The sequence below is a fragment of the Drosophila gunungcola genome (genome assembly GCF_025200985.1).
Source record: "Drosophila gunungcola strain Sukarami chromosome 2L unlocalized genomic scaffold, Dgunungcola_SK_2 000007F, whole genome shotgun sequence".
NCBI lineage: Eukaryota > Metazoa > Arthropoda > Insecta > Diptera > Drosophilidae > Drosophila > Drosophila gunungcola.
In genome coordinates, this window is record NW_026453162.1 from 793,569 (window position 1) to 813,313 (window position 19,745).

Here is a 19,745-nt window from a genome sequence, read left to right on the forward strand (position 1 = left end):
ATCAACATCCCGGGCCGCCCTGAAACACGGTTTCAGAACTAGGCGATACTGTACAAGTATGTGAGGTCAGTGTCAGGTATATAGCACAACGGGCTTGAGTTCACAACCGCGCTTATCTGGGCGATTAGAGTTTGCATTTTCTCAAAAGTCAAGATCGTCTTTCCCACGACGCGTCGAAGGTGCAATTTCACAGAACGTACCGCTGACTCCCATGAAATTCCATTTTATGCCATCGTTGGCCAAAGTTTGTACTGTATTACGATGCTCCTGTGAAGATAAAAGTTGCTGCATTTCATCTAAAGCCCGCTTGGTGGCCAGTTCCAAGTGAATGGTTGATGTTACTAGGCAGACAAACAGACATATGCAGCCCTTAGATTTCCGTGGATTTCGCCCTCTTCTTTCCTTGAGAATAAATGGTCCAGCGTAATCGCAGCCTGAGTTCTGGAAGGGAAGTGCTTCTGTAATGCGAATCACCGGTAGATCGCCCATGAATTGTTGTGCTGTTTGATTTCGCTGGCGAAAACATTTGATGCAGTTGTGCACCAGATTCCTTATGAGGTTGCGTGAGCCAAAGACCCAATATTTTTGGCGGATAATGATAAAAAGTGCTGAAACTCCAGGGTGCAGATGTGACGCATGTTCGTGTTCCAAAATCATTCTTGTAGTGCTGTGCGATTTGGGAAGCAAAATTGGGTGTTTGACATCAGCTGGTAATTGTGAATTATCCAGTCGTCCACCGACTCGAAGAAGGTCATTCTTGCTAATGATCGGTGAAAGCTTGATGAGCTGGGAGTGTTGTAGAGCATTTTTGATTGAAGAAATGAGTCGACTAAGTAGCAGAGCTCCACACAGCTTGAGGCGCGGTAGTGATTGCTGCTTCAGCGGAGCAACTCTGGTTTTTCCTGCTATGAGTGACACAGAAACAGTACCATTCGCGCGTACTAATCTGCTGTAGACAACTGCCGAATACGCCTTGATAGAAGCATCCGAAAATCCGTGCAGTTCGATGTGATTTTCCTTGTCAATAAATCTTGGCATACGTAGCTCTTGAAGTGCATTCAAGTCGTTACGGCATTTGTTCCACCATTCAGCGATTTTTGGAGAAAGTTCCGTATCCCAACCGAGATCAAGAAGCCACAATTCTTGAAACTAAATTTTGAATTGTACCACCACTGGCGATAGGACTCCCAGCGGGTCAAAGATGAGTGCCACGTCAGACATCACTTGTCGCTTAGAGTTCTTCGGATTTGATGAAAGGCAAATTTTGAATGAGAGCGTATCTTGCTTTGGATCCCAATGGATGCCAAGAACCTTCGCTGTTGAACGGAATTCTTTTCCTTTAGAAGTGAGCGTTGCTTCAGAAAAGCTTGGCGAGTTTGAGACCCATTTTCCAAGCTTCATGCCTGCACTTTTCATAAGTTTGATTAACTCATTTTGATTGCGAACGAGCTCTTCCTCTGTGTATGCTCCAGTGAGTACGTCGTCCACATTAATCTCCTCCTTTACGACTTTCGTAGCAGTGGGAGATTCGTGTTGATGGTCGAGAGCTAACTGATCCAAACTCTTACTGCCAAAAATGGTGCGCTAGACGTGCCGTTTGTTACCGTGGACAGTTCATAGTGTTTGATAGGCGAACATTCATCATCTTTCCTTACAATTCGCTGGTAGCTACCAAGATTTGTCTGTACGACGAACTTAAACATTCTAAATCGGATACAAATTGAGAATAAGTTTCGCAGGATACTGGGACCAATGTGAAGCGCGTCATTCAAGGAATTTCCGTTAGTATCCTTAAATGAAAAAAATCAAAAACTACCCTTAACTTTTGGGTAATTACTGGATGATGTGGCAAGTAGAAATTTGGTTTCTTGTCAATGTCTTCTGGCGATAGTTCTTGCATGTAACCTAAGTTGAGGTACTCATGCATAAACTTTACATACTTTGAGCGCAAATTGGGATCTTGCATTAGACGGGGTTCTACTCCCTTGAATCTTGCGAGTGCTCCCTGAAGAGTATCCGAAAACTGCTTTTCGGGGTCTTTAAACGGAAGTTCGACGATGTAACGCCTCCTTGGGGTCCCTTGTGTGTGTCTTCAAAAAGTGCTGTTCAACTTCATCTTTCTCTGGTTTGCGATAAAGTTCTTGGTTGACATCCTCCAGCTCCCAAAAGCGTCGAAGTGATGCATCAATGTCAATAGCCGTGTGCATAGTTGTTGTAGATCGAAGTAATGACCCATCCAAATATGGTCGAAATGGCGATGATCTTCCCCTGGCTGTCGAACAGCTTTTTACCAGTGAAGAGAATATCTACTGGCGCAAACGATTGGTAGTCAGAATCTGCAAGCTCCAAGCCATCGAACGCCTTAAGTGCTGAGGCGTTGATATTGTGTCTTGCCAACGTGGAGGTAATTTTGCTGAGTACGTGGGCACGTACCTTCATTGTGTGTTCTGATATCTTTGACTGAATATCCAGTGCGCAGCAGCCTCTAGTTGTCTCAGCCTTGATCGAAGAAATTCCCGACACCAAAATTCGTGATGGCAAGCGCGCCAGGCCGAGCGCCTGCACGCATCGCTCGGAGATGTATGACACTTCCTAACCACTGTCCAAAAGCACCCGACAGGAAGTGTGTGATCCTTTGACGTTGCGAACGAGTACTAGAGCTGTGGGCAATGCGCTTTTCCGAAACCCTTGTGGTTGTGTAGTAGTAGCTGATCCGTTGTACGAAGATTCAGCGCATGGAGTGTTTTGTACACGAGCAATTTTGCTGATGGTCACCGTTGTATCCTCTGGAGCGCCGAGTTCGCGCTGCTTCTCATCCCTTAAATGTGTCCTGGTTACAGCGGCCGTTGATACCAAGGCGTGTGACGATCGCTTGGCTTTGTTTTGCTGTGAGCCAACTTGGAAGACTTTGTCAGGCTCACTTTTGCTGAGCTCAAATTCCTCGCAGTGGCGGTCTAAAAACTTGAGTAGATCGTCCACAGTCGGCGACTCCAGTTCACGGCTGCCCTCAATCCACTTGCGTCGAGTTTCAGCGTCAATCTTGGCCAGAATGAAATGAATTACCCAGCAGTCCCTGTTTGTTTGCCCTGCTGCATCCAAGCCGCGTACAATCTCTGTAGCTCCGTCTGTTACTTTGTGGAGTATTGATACATCTGCTCTGGATGTCGAAGGTAAATTTACATAAGTATTCAGCATAGTGTTTACAATTTGACATTGTCTGTTATAGCGCTCAATCAAGCAATTCCAAGCAGACTCGTAAGCTGCATCCGTAATTTTCATATGACGTATCAAGTCAGCTGCTTCTCCCGGAATGTATGTCTTTAAGTAGTGAAACTTTTGTATCGCTGTTAAATGCTGCTTGCTGTTAATCGTGCTCTCGAAGATGTTCTTGAATGCTGGCCACTCCTTGTAGTCACCAGTAAAAGACTTAATGTGTATTTTTGGCAACTCGTTCTGCATTACGTTTGCTGTCGAGTTTGCCCGCAAAAACGTAGTTTGTTGCTCAGCCAAACGTTCATTAAGCTCCTGTTGTTGTTGTAGAAAACGAACCAGATTTTCGTTTCCTAACCCTGATGCAATAGATGAGGCTTCATCAAGGTTGCCAGACTGTCTTCCGTTGGCTGGATCGACATACCCCTCCTCCTCGTCGAAAAGGGCCATTTTGTCGTTGAGTGTCTCAAATTCCTTCCAAACGGTATTGAGCCTATCCAATGACACTGTTATTTCGTCCAGGTCCCAGGGTGATCCCGCACGTGGATCTTGTGACGCCGCTATCAAACGAGTGATGCTTGCCTTCGCACGGCTCCTTACTGCCTTCAGTAGTTTTAATTGATCCATGTTAAACAATTTCTTTATCCAGCTCGAAGGACCATAGATATGGTGATGAAGTATGACGTTTAATTCCCGAGTTTGAGTGGACTGTATTAATTTTATTTTAACCAGACGGTTTCTGCGTGTCCGACATGTTTGGCTGTAGTCTTATCACTAAAAAATCTCAAGAGTGTGGCGCAGCACAAATGGTATATGACAGTAAAAATTTTATTTTAAATTTATAAATTTATTATTTATACTATTTCGTACAAGTTTTATACAATGCCAGCTCAACCATAGTATAACTTTAATACCATTTTCTTTAAATTCTATATCATGTTGGACAAACCAGTTTCACTAGTTCCTATAAATTGAGAACTGTGTACCTTCCTTAAATAGTACAAATTGTGCATAAATTTTATACCGAGAAAACTAACAATAAGTATACTCTGTATAATCTTTCGTATAAGTTCTATACTAAGCTGGTAATGAAAAAATATAGATTCTATACTCTTGCGTATCAATTGTATACCATGCTAGTAATTAAATAGTACAGATTCTATACTCTTGCGGATGTATAATGTATATTGTATGTGTACTGTATTGTATGCTTGTTAATAATGTAGTAAGAATATCATAGTATTGAAGTAATAAAGTTAAACACAATAATACATTTATTTAACATTTTATTTTATAAACTACGAAAGATGTGGGATCCAAAGAGTAGAGACGAAGGACGAGAAGACTACAAATGAAGATTAAAGACGAACGACGAAGATGAGCAAAAAGCGAGAGTTGGCTTTAGGCAGACGACGAGAAGACGGAGAGTTGAGTTCGAACCTTTGACAAGAGCGGTTCCAAGACGATAACCAAGGACGTGAAGACGAGAGATCTTATTCAATTTCAATTTTGCTAAAGTGTATTTCCATTTCTAATGCTTAATAATTAATCAACAAACAATAATAAACTAGAATCCCACATTTGGGAACTCATCCGGGAAATGTGGATAAGTGTCTAGTTAAAAACTGAAAAAAAACATGTGTGTTACAATCTGCGTAAACTTCTAAAACTTTATTTCGTCGCTGTTATTTTACATTTTTGAACAAACATGAGCCGTTTAAATGATTTCATAAGTGAAAATTTGCGAAGCAGCAGAAAAGAGAACATTGTTGCTTTGCACAAATACGTGTTTGAAAGAGCGGGAGATCGAAACAACCGCCAAAGACTTCGAGACTTTTCCGGATTCGATTTTGATGAGACCTCGGAAAATTATCAGGCGAAAGTAAGCTATATACAGCAAAATCTAATCTAACGAGATTTAGCATAAATCTGCAATGTTTTAAACATAACCTACAACGTTGATGACGTAGGACTTCACATATTTCGCAATCTGTTGCAAAATACGCTTCTCGTACACAACCAAATCGACTCATCAGACGGCAAAGACGAAGATGTCGATGTGTTTGAGAGTGGAAGAAGTACAAGAATCATGGAAGAAAACAGAATGCAAAATGCGTGAATTTCTGCGAGTAGTGTGAACCAAGAACCGAAAACTTTTTGCAGAAATCTGGCAATACCGCGTTTCGCCTTTAGCTTCCGCGATTTAGAAAACACAATTGGATCTATTGAATCGTGGTTAACTTCACTCTTAAATGAGTTAAAAACTGTAGTTAGCAGCAAGCAAATACACGAACAGCTAGGCAAAAGTAAACGCGATAAAGAAGAGTATAGTTTCGCTTACCTGTACCGAATGAATTAGATGGCCATTCGTTGTGAAATAAGTGGTTCAGTTTTAATACAGTAAGTAATCGATGGCATAGAAGATCTTCGATTTGACAAAACACTTCTATACGGTGCCAGAAAATTGAGTGAGTTCAAAGAGAAGTTAAAAAGTTACGTCACAAAAAACGAAAGAGAAAAAGTGTACGTCCGTGAGAAACCAAAGCCTAGTCAGGAAATGTTTCACAGCAAGAAAGGTGCAACAGTGAACAAGAACTTTAAAAAAGAGGTTACCTGTTATGTGGTGAAAAAGGACACGTTTCGAATAATTGCAAAAACAAAGAACAAGGTACAAAATGCTTTAAGTGTAACCAGTACGGACATATTTCACGCAATTGTGACCAAAATGCAAAAGCTGAGAACAGTAAAGTGAACACGCATAGAGTGCAGTCGAAGAGCAGTGCGAGGCTCTCTTCGACACCGGTAGCAAGTTCAGTCTTGTCCGCGAAAACTTGTCTGACGAAATTCGACGTCCGAAGCTGCAAAACTGGAGTGGTCTCTAATTGGTTTCGGGAGTGAGCGCGAAGCAAGCAAAATAAATCCTATTGGACATTTCAAAGAGACCATTCAAATTGACCATGAATCGTTCCTTTTAGATTTTTATGTGGTTCCAATCGGTTGCATGGACTTCAAATTGATTGGTGGTGAGGAACTTTGCTTACATGCTGAGATTATTTTCAATCGTGACGGTTTGCAAGTGCGTAAAATGCTCAGTGACGACGAACGAAAAAACGATTTCGTAAACGTAATGCAAATTGATATTGCTGAAAACAATAGTGAACTTAATATTAACGAGCAAGCCAGTGCGTTCGCGAAAGCCGAAGCTCGTAAAATAATTACCAACTACAAGCCGATTCACACAAAAACAACTAAAATCGAGATGCGCATAATTCTAAAGGACGATACGCCAATTTTTGCCATACCAAGACTGAGGCGTGCCTAGTAGAAGAATGTCTACAAAATGGAATCATCGAAGAGTCTGACTCCGAGTTCACAAGCCCCGTAGTCATGGTAAAAAAAACGGGACGGCTCTCCAAGACTCTGCGTTGATTTTCGAAGGATCAATAAGGTAATCGTTAAAGACCATTTCCCCCAACCTCTTATTGATGATCAACTAGACCGTCTACAAGATGTAAAGATTTTCCACACGATCGACTTGAAGAACGGATTTTTCCATGTACCTGTCTCAAAATCAAGCCGAAAATTTACGTCTTTTGTCACTAAAAGTTAACAATATCAGTTCCTGAAGGTGCCCTTTGGCCTTTCGAATTCGCCTGGCGTTTTCCAGCGTCACGTTAACGCTATTTTCGGAAGCAATGCCTTTGCCATACATCGATGACGTCATCATACCGGCTTTGAACTAAGAAAATGCTGTACTCAATCTGAAGGAGGTTATTGACACCTGTGCAGAGTATGGTCTTGAGCTGAATCTTAAAAAATGTCATTTTCTAAAAACGCAAGTACAATTCCTTGGCCATATCATAGTGTAACGACCTGATTTCTATGTATTCTCGCTCGCTACGTTAACGGGCGGCTAGCTCAGAGAGGTTATGGGTTCGTTCCACCAAATTTATTTTGGGTGATTGCCTTTGACCAATGAATAACGCAAGAGTTCTGTTGGGATCGTAACTGTCTTTATTCGTCTCCTTGTACAAGCCTCGCGGCTCTTCAGCTGCTGCTGCTCCTCGTCGTCGTCCTCTGCGGCGTCGCTCCTCGTCGCTGTCCTTCGCGGCGTCGCTCCTCGTCGTCGACTGCTTGCTGGTATCTGCCTCGTGACGGCTCCGTCGAGACTCTGGATGTTATGCGAACCTCACTATCGGGACCGGCAAGGTGTTTCGCCTAGCAGGTAGAACGCCGTTCTGCCTTTTCGCCTAGCCACCTTTATCGCAGGCTCCCTAAGTTGGTCCGGATTGTGTCGGCAAGGTGTATCGCCTAGCCGGTTGAACTCGGTTCGACCTCTTCGCCCAGCCACCTTTATCGCAGACTCCACGCAAGGACTCCCTGAGCTCGATTTAACCACGACCTAGCACCCTTTGGATCTCAGCGTTGAAGCCTCAGCCTTGTAGACTCTCAGTCGTTCGGCGTCTCGACTTTGCGATCTTGATCCTGGTACTCGGCACTTGATTAACTTGCTACTAGTCTCGCGTACACGCACTCGCTTTGATTCTCGCACTATTACTCCTCCTGTGTGCTACGCTTGCGCCGCCTTTAATAGCCTGTGATGGTCCCGTTATTTCCCTTTTCCAGCTCGCGTGATCGGGTCCAAGGTCCACTGCCGCACCGTTAGTTCACGGTGCGTCCTCTTTGTGCGGGTCCGAAGTCCGCCAATTTACCGTTCGACCCTGTTGCCCTTGCCGTATGCGGGTCCAATGTCCAGCGTGGTACCGTTAATTCACGGTGTCTCCGCTTTGCCCGGGTCCAAGGTCCGTTGTTTACCGTTTGACCTTGTTGCCCTTGACTCCTCCGGCATTCTCGCCTCCTTCGCTGTTGCTATGCAGCTCTCCTGCCTCGGAATTTGTGGGGAGTTTTAAGACTCCTCACATTTCCCCCTTTCTTCGGAAATGTTATGAAAGTGGTGATCTCCCCGCCCCTGTTGTTCGTTCATTCAATTTCCCCGCCCAAACTCGTTCTCCTCGTGACCCTATACAGTTCCCCAAAAGACTTCAACTTTCCCTGAGCTGCCTCGTAAGACTCCCCCCAGACAGCGCTCTGAAAAACCTTTAACTTTCCCATGGCTGTGCTGCGTTAGCCTGTTCCCCAGACAGTTCCCCCATCGTTATTGCCGTTATCGTTTCCGTTGTCTTAAGTTGCCTCCGTGTGACCGTTTCTTGAGAAATCCAGTATTTTTTGTACCAATCGATCGCAACTATCGATCGACCGCCTATCGCCTGGCGCCCCCGTCCCTAATTTCCTCACGGCCTCGTTGTTTTCTGAAAACTGGTAAGTTAACTTGCTGATGATAGTTTTCCTTTAATTACCGACTTTTTTCTTTACAGCGACACCATGACCATGATGCCCCTGATGCCCCTGACATGTCTCGGGGTGCTGACCCTGGACCGCGTGCCCCGGGAGACCCTTGCGGCGGCAAGTGACCCCCCTCGCCCTACGCCTGCGGCAGCCTCGTGTTTTCTGCCGGCCCGCGTGCTTGGCCCGCGATTCCCCCCCTCACCGCCCCCGTTCCGCGATCGGCTGCTGCGGCAGACCACTCTTTTTTTTTTCGGTGTTGTGCCTTGTTGTGATCCCCTGCCCAAAAACAACTGCTGGGTCAATTGCTATTATGTGTTTATTGGGCCTTAAACACCCGCACCCGGCCCCCTGCTACCTTGACTCGGTAGCGCTGCTCCCCGTCCAGCACGAGCTTGGCCCACCTGGCCTTCCTGTGCCTCCCTCGCTGCCGTCGCGCTTCTTCGGCCACCCGCGCCGGCCAATCCGCCTCCGGAACCTCCGCCCACGGTTCCGCGCCCTCCGACTGCTGTCTCCGCAGCGTCGGCCTCGCCGGTGGGGCTCGCGACTCCGGGCACGAAGTCTGCCGCGCCAGCTTCGGGGGTGGCGCCGTGTCCCGCGACGTCTCCGGCGGGGTTGGCCACTCCCATGGCCCCTTCTCCAGCCCCTCCTGGGCCTCGCGTTCCTCCTCGGTCGTCTCCTCCAGCCCCGCGCGATCGGCCGTCTCCGCGACGCGTTTTGTCGACCTGGCCCTCGGGTCGCGCGGGCTCAGCGGCGGTGGGCGCCGCCACTCGATGGCTTCGATGGCCTCTCTCATCCTGGCCTCCTCTGCTGCCTCCTCGGGCGCGGGCCACGTCCACGTGACCGTCTGCTGATGAAACCGCCGCCCGTCCACCACGATGGTCCGCAGCGCTTGCGCGACCTGCGCTTGTGGCAGGTGCCACTCCTGCTGCCTCGGCGGCGACAATGGTGGTGGTGTTGGCGAGTAGCGGCGGCTGCGTTACCGGCGGCGGCCGCGCTGCTGGTGGCGACTGCGGTGCCGACAGCGGCGGCTGCGGTTGCCCCTGCGGCGGCTGTGGCTGCTCCTGCGGCGGCTGTGGCTGCTCCTGCGGCGGCTGCGGCTGCCCCTGCGGCGGCTGCGGCTGCCCCTGCGGCGGCTGTGGCTGCTCCTGTGGCGGCTGTGGCTGCTCCTTCGGCGGCTGTGGCTGCTCCTGCGGCGGCTGTGGCTGCTCCTGCGGCGGCTGCGGCTGCCCTGCGGCGGCTGTGGCTGTCCCTGCGGCGGCTGGGGCTGCTCCTGCGGCGGCTGTGGCTGCTCCTTCGGCGGCTGCGGCTGCCCCTGCGGCGGCTGTGGCTGCCCCTGCGGCGGCTGTGGCTGCTCCTGCGGCGGCTGTGGCTGCTCCTGCGGCGGCTGCGGCTGCCCCTGCGGCGGCTGTGGCTGCTCCTGTGGCGGCTGTGGCTGCTCCTGCGGCGGCTGTGGCTGCTCCTGCGGCGGCTGCGGCTGCCCCTGCGGCGGCTGTGGCTGTCCCTGCGGCGGCTGGGGCTGCTCCTGCGGCGGCTGTGGCTGCTCCTTCGGCGGCTGCGGCTGCCCCTGCGGCGGCTGTGGCTGCCCCTGTGGCGGCTGTGGCTGCTCCTGCGGCGGCTGCGGCGGCCCCCGCGGCGGCTGTGGCTGCTCCTGCGGCGGCTGCGGCGGCCCCCCCGGGGCTGTGGCTGCCCCTGTGCCGGCTGTGGCTGCTCCTGCGGCGGCTGCGGCGGCTCCTGCGGCGGCTCCCACAGTGCGGCCTCCTCGGCCTCGGCGTCCCTCAGCCTCTGCTGCCACGCGGCGACTGCTGCACACCTCGCCGCCCGCCGGGCCTCCCATTGGCGGACAGTGACAGCCCGCGCCTCCAATATACGAGCCCACTCTTTGGGCTCGCCCGACGGTGGTATGTGCCCTAGGCCGATCCTCCCGAGCCCTGCCGTCGCCCTGCTCAACCGGCGGAAGATCATCCTATCCCTCGCAGCTCGCCGCGCCACGTCGTCCTCGTCCGACGACACCTCGGGACTGACAATCTCCGTCCCCTCCTCCTCCTCCTCGCTCGCGTCCTCCGGCCCACTCTCGTCGGAAGAGATGGCGACGACCTCTGCGATCTCCGTCGCGTCTGCGCCTGGGTCCTCCTCCTCGGACGGCAGCTCCACGTCCGAGATCTCCCCGGTGGACTCCTCGTCCGCCTCGCTGATCGGTGACGGGGATCGCGACACCAGGGGGGACGCCAGAAGCTGGAGAACGGAATCGGAGTCCCGTCTCCACTTCGCCACTGGCTGTTCCCTGGCGCGCTCCTCCCTCAGCTCGTGTTCCACTCGCTGTTGGGTGTTATATTCACGTGCGCTCATGATGACGATCTTGTTTGGAAAGACCTGCACCATGCAGCGCCGTCGCTGACGAAACCTCGGTTCTTCCGCGTATCCTCGGTTCCGTTATTCGCGGAGACGTGTACCGGTAACGGGACTCGCTCTCCGCTCTGTGTCCGTGTAACGTTTAAAAGTAACGGTGCCCTCCGTGTACACGCCTCCTACGCAACCCGTGCATGTGTGTGTTTAGCCGGTAACGGTGCCTACGGCTTTTTAAACCCTCCCTGTCCCGCTCTCGCGCTCCTGATGTGTGTGCCTGTGTGTGTGTGCTTGACCGTTAATTTCGATACTGTGTATCGTCCTCCCCCTTTCTTCGGTTAGGGTACAGTGCTCCTCCGATACGCCGGATTTGTTGAGACTGCCCCTCTTCGCTTTGGGGTTTTAACTGGCTTATGTGTGTTTTCCTTTCCTTGCCCGTGTGTTCGTGCCGCAGGTTGCAAATAACCGGAGAATCGAAATTAATTATTTTAAATGGTCCCTCGTATCTGGGGGCCAGTTTCGCCGCGAATCCTTCTGCCGCCTTGGATAGATGGTGCTCCTTGGCCCATACCGTGTCTCCAATCTGTGGTTTCCAAGGGCGCCTCCGGAGATTGTAGTGGCGCGCCTGATCCTGCGCCGCCTTCTCCATGTTCCGTCTGACCAGCTCGAATATTTCGTTTATTTTTTTCGCATTCTCCGACGGGGTCTGGGTTTCCCTTCCTGTGCCGGTGGTTTCTTCATCAAACAACGCGCTCGGTAACCTGGGCTCTCTACCCTGCGTGACGAATGCCGGCGAATACCCTGTGGACTCGGCTACACTAGTGTTCACGGCCAGCTGCAATTCTCGCCATTTCTCATCCCACGTTCTCTGGTCTTGTCCGGCAAACTGGGCGATCATTGTTTTTACGGTTCTATTGGCCCTCTCCGTGGGATTTTCTTGTGGTGTGTACGGGGCTGTGAACTGGTGCCGCACTCCCAACTCTGTCAGGAACCGCTTGAACGCCCTTTTCGTGAACTGCACCCCGTTATCGGTGATTAAGACCTTCGGCACGCCGTACCTTGAGACAATCCTTTCCCGGATTGCCTTTTCCAGCGTCTCCGTGGTAGCCCTCCGCATTGGTACTATTTCCGTCCACTTCGAGAACCGATCTACGAGCACTAGTAGCATCGAGTTCCCGTGTTTCGACCGAGGAAGCGGCCCAACGAAATCGGCGCATACTGTGGCCCAGGGCTCCTCTGGGATCTGTGTGAGCATTTTTCCGGCTGCCTGGAGCTGACTGGGCTTGTACCTGAGGCAGCTCTCACAGTTCGTCACGTGCTTCCTAATGTCGCGGTGCATGCCCGGCCAATAATACCTCGCTGCCACCCTCGCGATCGTTTTCCGGCTGCCCATGTGTCCGGCCGTCGGCGTATCGTGGTTCTCCACCATGACTCGCTGCCTTGACCCGATTGGTACGCATAGCTTCCATGCGACCACATCCTCGTTGCCTGCTCTGTGAGGAATGTGCCGGTACAGCCGGTCGGCCTCCACTAAATAGTCTGGATATTATTGGGGGTTCTGTGCTATCTTGCCCCTTATGTCCCTTATCCAGCTACATTCGGCTTGTTCTGCTGACTGACCCGGCGACTTCGTTTTCAACATTCGGCAGGTTTCGGGTAAGGGCTGCCGCGACAATGCGTCCGCCACAATATTCAGCTGGCCTTTCCTGTATGTTATTTCGAAGTCGTATTGCTGGAGCTCCAGTGCCCACCGCGCGATTCTTCCGGTTGGGCTCTCGATGCTATTCAACCACTTCAAGGCCATGTGATCTGTTATCACTTTGAAGTGGTATCCCTCCAGGTATGGCTTTAATTTTCTTATGGCCCACATGATTGCTAAACATTCCTTTTCAGTGGCGGAGTAACTTTTTTCGGACCCGTTTAGGGTCCGACTGGAATAGGATATCACCCGCTCACCCTGGTCGGAATTTTGAGGGAGAATGGCGCCCAGCCCATAATCGCTGGCATCGGTCTGCAGCACAAACGGCTTTGTAAAATCCGGGCATGCCAAAATTGGGTCGGCGACCAATCTTGCCTTGACAGCTTCAAAGGCCTGCTGGTGGTCGTCGGTCCATTCCCATTTGACACCCTTTCGGAGAAGGGCGTTCAGCGGATGCACTAGCGTGGCAAAATCTGGCACAAAACGCCTGTACCACGACGCCACTCCCAAGTACTGTCGTAGTTCTTTGACATTTGCCGGTGGTTTCAGCAATGCTATCGCTGATACCTTTTCTGGATCCGTCCCGATGCCCTGGTCTGTAATGCGATGCCCTAAGTATTGAAGTTCCTTCCTGAAGAATTTACACTTATCCGCGTTTACTTTCAGGTTTGCCGCTCGCAGTCTTCTGAATACTTCCTTTAGGTTCCGCATGTGCTCCTCTAGTGTCCGTCCGATGACGATTATATCATCCTGATACGCGAAAGCGTGCGGCATCATTTCAGGTCCAATTACCTGGTCCAACGCCCGCTGGAATGTTGCCGATGCCGAGTGTAAACCGAAAGGCATAACTTTCCATTGAAACAGGCCTTTCCCTGGCACTGTGAATGCGGTATACTGCCTGCTGGCTGCCTCCAACGGTATTTGCCAGTACCCGTCCTTTAAGTCGAGGCTGCTAATATATTTAGCTTCTCGGAGTTGGTCCAGGATGTAGTTGATCATCGGCATTGGATATGCATCCTTCACGGATTTTGCGTTGATCTGCCTGAAATCCACACAGAGCCTCCATTTCCCGGTCTTCTTTCTCACCATGACTATTGGTGAGCTGTACGGACTCCTTGACGGTTCGATGCATCCCTTTTCAAGTAGCTCGTCTACTTTGGCGTTGATCTCGCCCTGCATTTTTGGATTCTTCGGATAGTACCGCTGTTTGACCGGCTGACCTTCCTCATCGCCTCTACCGAGCCCTCAAGTTCTATTCCCAGAACATTGCTCACCTCGGCGAAGTCCTCCTTCCTGAGATTATAAATCCAGGACTTTCCCATCTTTGATCTTTTGTTCTCTTGGTCAGGGCAATCACTCATGGGCGCCAGATGTAACGACCTGATTTCTATGTATTCTCGCTCGCTACGTTAACGGGCGGCTAGCTCAGAGAGGTTATGGGTTCGTTCCACCAAATTTATTTTGGGTGATTGCCTTTGACCAATGAATAACGCAAGAGTTCTGTTGGGATCGTAACTGTCTTTATTCGTCTCCTTGTACAAGCCTCGCGGCTCTTCAGCTGCTGCTGCTCCTCGTCGTCGTCCTCTGCGGCGTCGCTCCTCGTCGCTGTCCTTCGCGGCGTCGCTCCTCGTCGTCGACTGCTTGCTAGTATCTGCCTCGTGACGGCTCCGTCGAGACTCTGGATGTTATGCGAACCTCACTATTGGGACCGGCAAGGTGTTTCGCCTAACAGGTAGAACGCCGTTCTGCCTTTTCGCCTAGCCACCTTTATCGCAGGCTCCCTAAGTTGGTCCGGATTGTTTCGGCAAGGTGTATTGCCTAGCCGGTTGAACTCGGTTCGACCTCTTCGCCCAGCCACCTTTATCGCAGACTCCACGCAAGGACTCCCTCAGCTCGATTTAACCACGACCTAGCACCCGTTGGATCTCAGCGTTGAAGTCTCAGCCTTGTAGACTCTCAGTCTTTCGGCGTCTCGACTTTGCGATCTTGATCCTGGTACTCGGCACTTGATTAACTTGCTACTGGTCTCGCGTACACGCTCTCGCCCTGATTCTCGCACTATTACTCCTCCTCTGTGCTACGCTTGCGCCGCCTTTTATAGCCTGTGATGGTCCCGTTATTTCCCTTTTCCAGCTGGCGTGATCGGGTCCAAGGTCCACTGCCGCACCGTTAGTTCACGGTGCGTCCTCTTTGTGCGGGTCCGAAGTCCGCCAATTTACCGTTCGACCCTGTTGCTCTTGCCGTATGCGGGTCCAATGTCCAGCGTGGTACCGTTAATTCACGGTGTCTCCGCTTTGCCCGGGTCCAAGGTCCGTTGTTTACCGTTTGACCTTGTTGCCCTTGACTCCTCCGGCATTCTCGCCTCCTTCGCTGTTGCTATGCAGCTCTCCTGCCTCGGAATTTGTGGGGAGTTTTAAGACTCCTCACAATAGATAACCAAAAGATTTATCCAACACCAGAGAAGATTGAGGCTGTGTCTAAATTTAAATCTCCGCAAACTTTGAAGCAGCTGGAAAGTTTTTTGGGACTATTTTCTATTTTCGGAAATTCATTCGAGACTATGCTATTATTTCTAAACCCCTGACAGACCTGACTAAGAAAAATACCAAATTTTTTATGGGTCCGAAAGAATAAATGTCCGTTAACAATCTGAAGAAGATATTGACCGCAAATCCAGTTCTGAGCATCTACAATCAGAAACTCGAGACTGAAGTACACACCGATGCTTCCATTGACGGATTTGGGGCAATCCTTTTGCAGAAATCCTTAGACGACGGAAACCACGGAAGCTCAACGAAAATATACCAGTTACGAACTTGAGATTCTTGCAGTCATTGAAGCACTCACCAAGCTTAAAGTAATAAAATAATAACCGACTGCAACGCTTTTACAAAAACTTTAGGCAAACAAAATCTTATCACAAGAGTTGCTCGTTGGGTCCTATTTTTACAAGATTATGACTATGAGGTAGAACATCGATCTGAGCCGTTACCCAGTCATAACAATTGTTGACCAAAGTTTATCATTAGGTATTATAAAAGCGCAGGAGCAAGATGAACATCTCAGAGCGATACTTGATATTCTCAACGACGGAAAAGAAGCCTACAATGACTATTTTTTAAAGGGTGGCATTCTTCAGAAATTAGTCAGTGACGGTGAGTTAGTTGTGGTACCGAGAGACATGCAAAGGCAAATCACAACAAGAGCTCATGAGCAGGGTCATTTTGCGTCGAAGAAAATTAAGAATCTGATCAGAACAGAGTACTACATTCCAGGTCTTGAGGAAAAAATTCAGAAGGTCATAGATTGCTGCGTACCATGTATTCTGAGCAATCGCAAAAAAGGTAACCAAGAAGGACTACTGCACCCTCTGGATAAAGGAGACGTTCCTCTACACACCTTTCATATAGACTTTTTAGGTCCGTTAGACTCAACCAACAAGGATTACAAGCATATCCTAGCAGTAATTGATTCCTTTACCAAGTTCTGCTGGTTGTACCCGACTAAGTCGACTTCATCGAACGAAGTAAACCAAAAACTGCGTAGCCAGAGTGCAGTATTTGGAAACCCGGCAATCATCATCTCGGATAGAGGATCCGCATTTATTTCGCAGGACTTCTTAAAATATTGCGACGAGGAAAACATTAAACCCATCAAGTCGACCACAGGACTTCCACGCGTGAATGGGCAAGTCGAGAGATTGAACACCACTATAATTTCTGTCCTCTCGAAATAAAGCATCGACGACCCAACAAAGTGGTACAAGCACGTCAACAAAGTACAGCTGGCGATAAATTCTACATTTTCTAGATCCATCGCCACAACGCCGTTCGAACTTCTAGTAGATTCCAAAATGCGTACAACATCAAGCTCCAAGACTTGATAAACAAGGAGGCGATTTCAGCGTTTAACGACGAGCGAAGTGATTTGAGAGTTAAAGCTAAAACTGAAAATCCTATAACTTGCATCGCAAGCAAGCTAATAAGTACGATGTTGGTGACATTGTCGCTATTAAAAGGACTCAATTTGGCAGCGGCCTAAAGCTGAAACCAAAATTTTTGGGCCCGTATAAAGTTGTCAAATCCAAAGGCAATAACTCCTACGGTGTACAGAAGATCGGAAATTTTGATGGTCCAATTAATTCTTCGACTTGTGCTGAGTATTTAAAACTTTGGTCAACACATGATGAAGACGACGATGCATTCGAGGCGAAAGCATGACACAAATAAATATTTATAAAATTTGTCCTTTACGTAAGTACTATTATGGGACATCAGTTTCGGAACGGTTTCCTCTCACTTGGTGGTAAAGCAGTACTGGCGCTTGTAGCATAAAACGATTAACATTTTTGCCAAGCACGCGAAATCCTCGGCATATTTCTGGTCGGCTTGGGGTGGGTTAACGAAAATGTATTTAGTTATATTGCTCGTATACTACAAGAAAACAATAAAAAAAATCGGGTAAATTAAGAAGCTATAGAGAAAAGGCTGAAGAAAGGACAGAATAAGAAAAGAGCTTAAGAGATACTCTTAGCAAAACATCACTACTTTTACGTCGCAAAAAAATGCGATGTGCCCGCTCTACAATGATCCAGCGTGTCCACTTCAGTATCCCTTAAAGTGATTACCAGTTACTTTTAAAATTACACTCGGACTTCCATGATCGCCGGATAAAGAGAAACTTAGTTAAAATTCATTCATTTCAATTTTTATTACACATTAAAATTACAAGATAGCCATTGCATATGGGTTGCGGAGTTGTTGTTTTTATAATCCTAGTCTGTAGTTAACTAGTCTATTTTTATTTCAACGTTAAGCTATAGTAAGCGGCACTTAGGAAAAATAAACTGTATTCATTTGTATTTCTTTTTTTTTTTATTAGGAAAAATACTACAAATAATTTTATATTTATTTAGATATTTAGCTAACTAAAACTTCCTAACCAATCGATTTAATTATTATTTCATTCCCGTTTTCAAAATTAAATCAAAATACTATTCAGAATTTTACTCTCTAACTCTCTAACCAACCGATTTCGTTTTTATTGCTTTAATGGCAAAGATATCAATATTGCTGGTAGAGAACTAGGTTAATATAAACAAATGATAATTGAAATGTAACAAATTATAAAAATATAAATAGCTGCATAGGGGCTAAAAACCCTAAGGTTTTTTATTGGAGGGAAATGACTGATGAAAATGATGTGATAAGCTTGAGAGTTTATTATCGACTGACTCGCATCTGAAATTTTGTCCCTGTTACAATACGAGTCTTATTGTAGAGTTACGAGCATGCATTGCTTCGGATGACTAACATTTTCATCACTCCTCCTTTATGTAATCACATTATAATATTGCTAGGACAAATTCAACAATTTTTTACAAATTCATGAGGTTTCTTCTTTGCAAAATTCTTAGTCAATACATCTGCAATCATTGCCTCAGTACAAGCATATTTCAGAACAATCTGACCTTCACTTAATATCTGACATATAAAATGGTATCATATATCTACATGCTTCGTCCTTGCATGATACACCGGATTCTTTACTAGCTGCTGAGCGCTTAAGCTATCTCCAGACACGACCGTTGGAACATTCGGGTCGCCACAACCAAGTTCGAAAATAAGCCGTCTCATAGCAACTGCCTTTTTACATGTTATCGACAAAGCCATATACTCAGCTTCGGTGCTGTTTAGGTACGCCGTGCATACATCCATCTGGTGTACGTAGAGTTCCATTTCAACCGCATGCTTTCCAATCTGCAAACTGGTGAAAATGTCTCGCTAAAGTTTACGCCATAACGCTGAGAATATTCTTTGGCCACTAGACGAGCCTTGAACTTTTCAACATTGCCAGTTGAGTTACGCTTCACACTGTACACCCATTTAAAACCGATGGGCTTATGGTTCTCAGGTGGATCGGCTATTTCCCGTGGCTTCCTTGTACGTTGATGGTATTTTTATATCACTTGCAACCAGATTTCCAAGTACATTATACTGTTTCTTTGGGCGACCGGGTCAGCCCGTACGTAAAATTTAGGCATGCCACGTCCGACGCATGCCATTTCCAAACCGCCTTCGACATCAGTACCTGCGCATTCCATCTCCTCAGTATCGCCGCCGCCTTCATCTTTGATATAGTGTTCATCATACCAGCAGTGCTTGGTATTTCCGCGGTCCGCTGCCAATCAAACGAAATCGTCTCATCTCCAGTCTGCTGCGCTCCACTGTCACTCTCATCAAAAAGAACGTCTCTGTTCTCGACCACTTGACGGTTTTAAGGGTCATATAGCCTGCACGCCTTGGCTGTCCTTGAATACCCAACCATGCGGTACTCCGTGCCCTTAGGTTGGAACTTCCTTCTCTGCACACCTTTGTCTAACTGCAATGGAGCCAAAAACTTTGAGATGACTGACAGATGGCTTCTTACAAGTCCACGCTTCCATTGGCGTCATGTTGGTCAGTGCACTCGTGTTTACTGCCTCTGCCCACAGTGCCTCGAGTAGTCCAGCCTGCACTAGTAAGCATCGGGACATTTCCACCAAAGTCCGGCTTAAGCATTTGGCAACTCCGTTTTGCTGCGGAGTGTAGGGGACTGTAAGCTGCCGTACTATCCCATTTGATCTCAGGAAATCATTAAACGCCCGATTCACGTACGTTATCGCTCCGGATGCAAATTAGTTTTTTTTCCTGTTTGTCGCTCGGCCATATTTTTAAACTCCACAAACTTGTTAAATACTTCGTCTTTGCGCTTTAAGAAATATATAAACACACGCCTCGACTTGTCGTCAACGGCTGTAATGAAATATCTCGACCCACCAAGCGAACTTGTTCCAAAAGGCCCGTACACGTCAGAGTGAACTAGCTGCAACAACTCCTCTGACTTGTTTTCCGTTTGGGAACGAAAAGGAATCACCTGTATCTTGCTCACCATGCACGTCTTACATGGTGGTCTGCGCGAAAAATCAGCCTTTTTCAATCCATTCACAAACATGGTTTTGCTCATTTCCATAAGGCTTAAGTAATTTAAGTGTCCGAAACTTTTAACAGTATAACATTTATTTTGCAATTCGGAAAATAAGTACAACCCGCAGACTTTGTTAAATATAAATGAGAGTGACTGTTCTCCTGCACAATTTTGTCTCCGA

General features: G+C 48.1%; 1 protein-coding gene across 1 annotated transcript in view; it reads left to right on the plus strand.

Moving 5' to 3' along the window:
* LOC128253223 (ionotropic receptor 40a) overlaps positions 1–19,745 on the plus strand; it is a 127,419-nt gene that overhangs the window by 69,760 nt on the left and 37,914 nt on the right. The gene's annotated exons all lie outside the window — the stretch shown is intronic.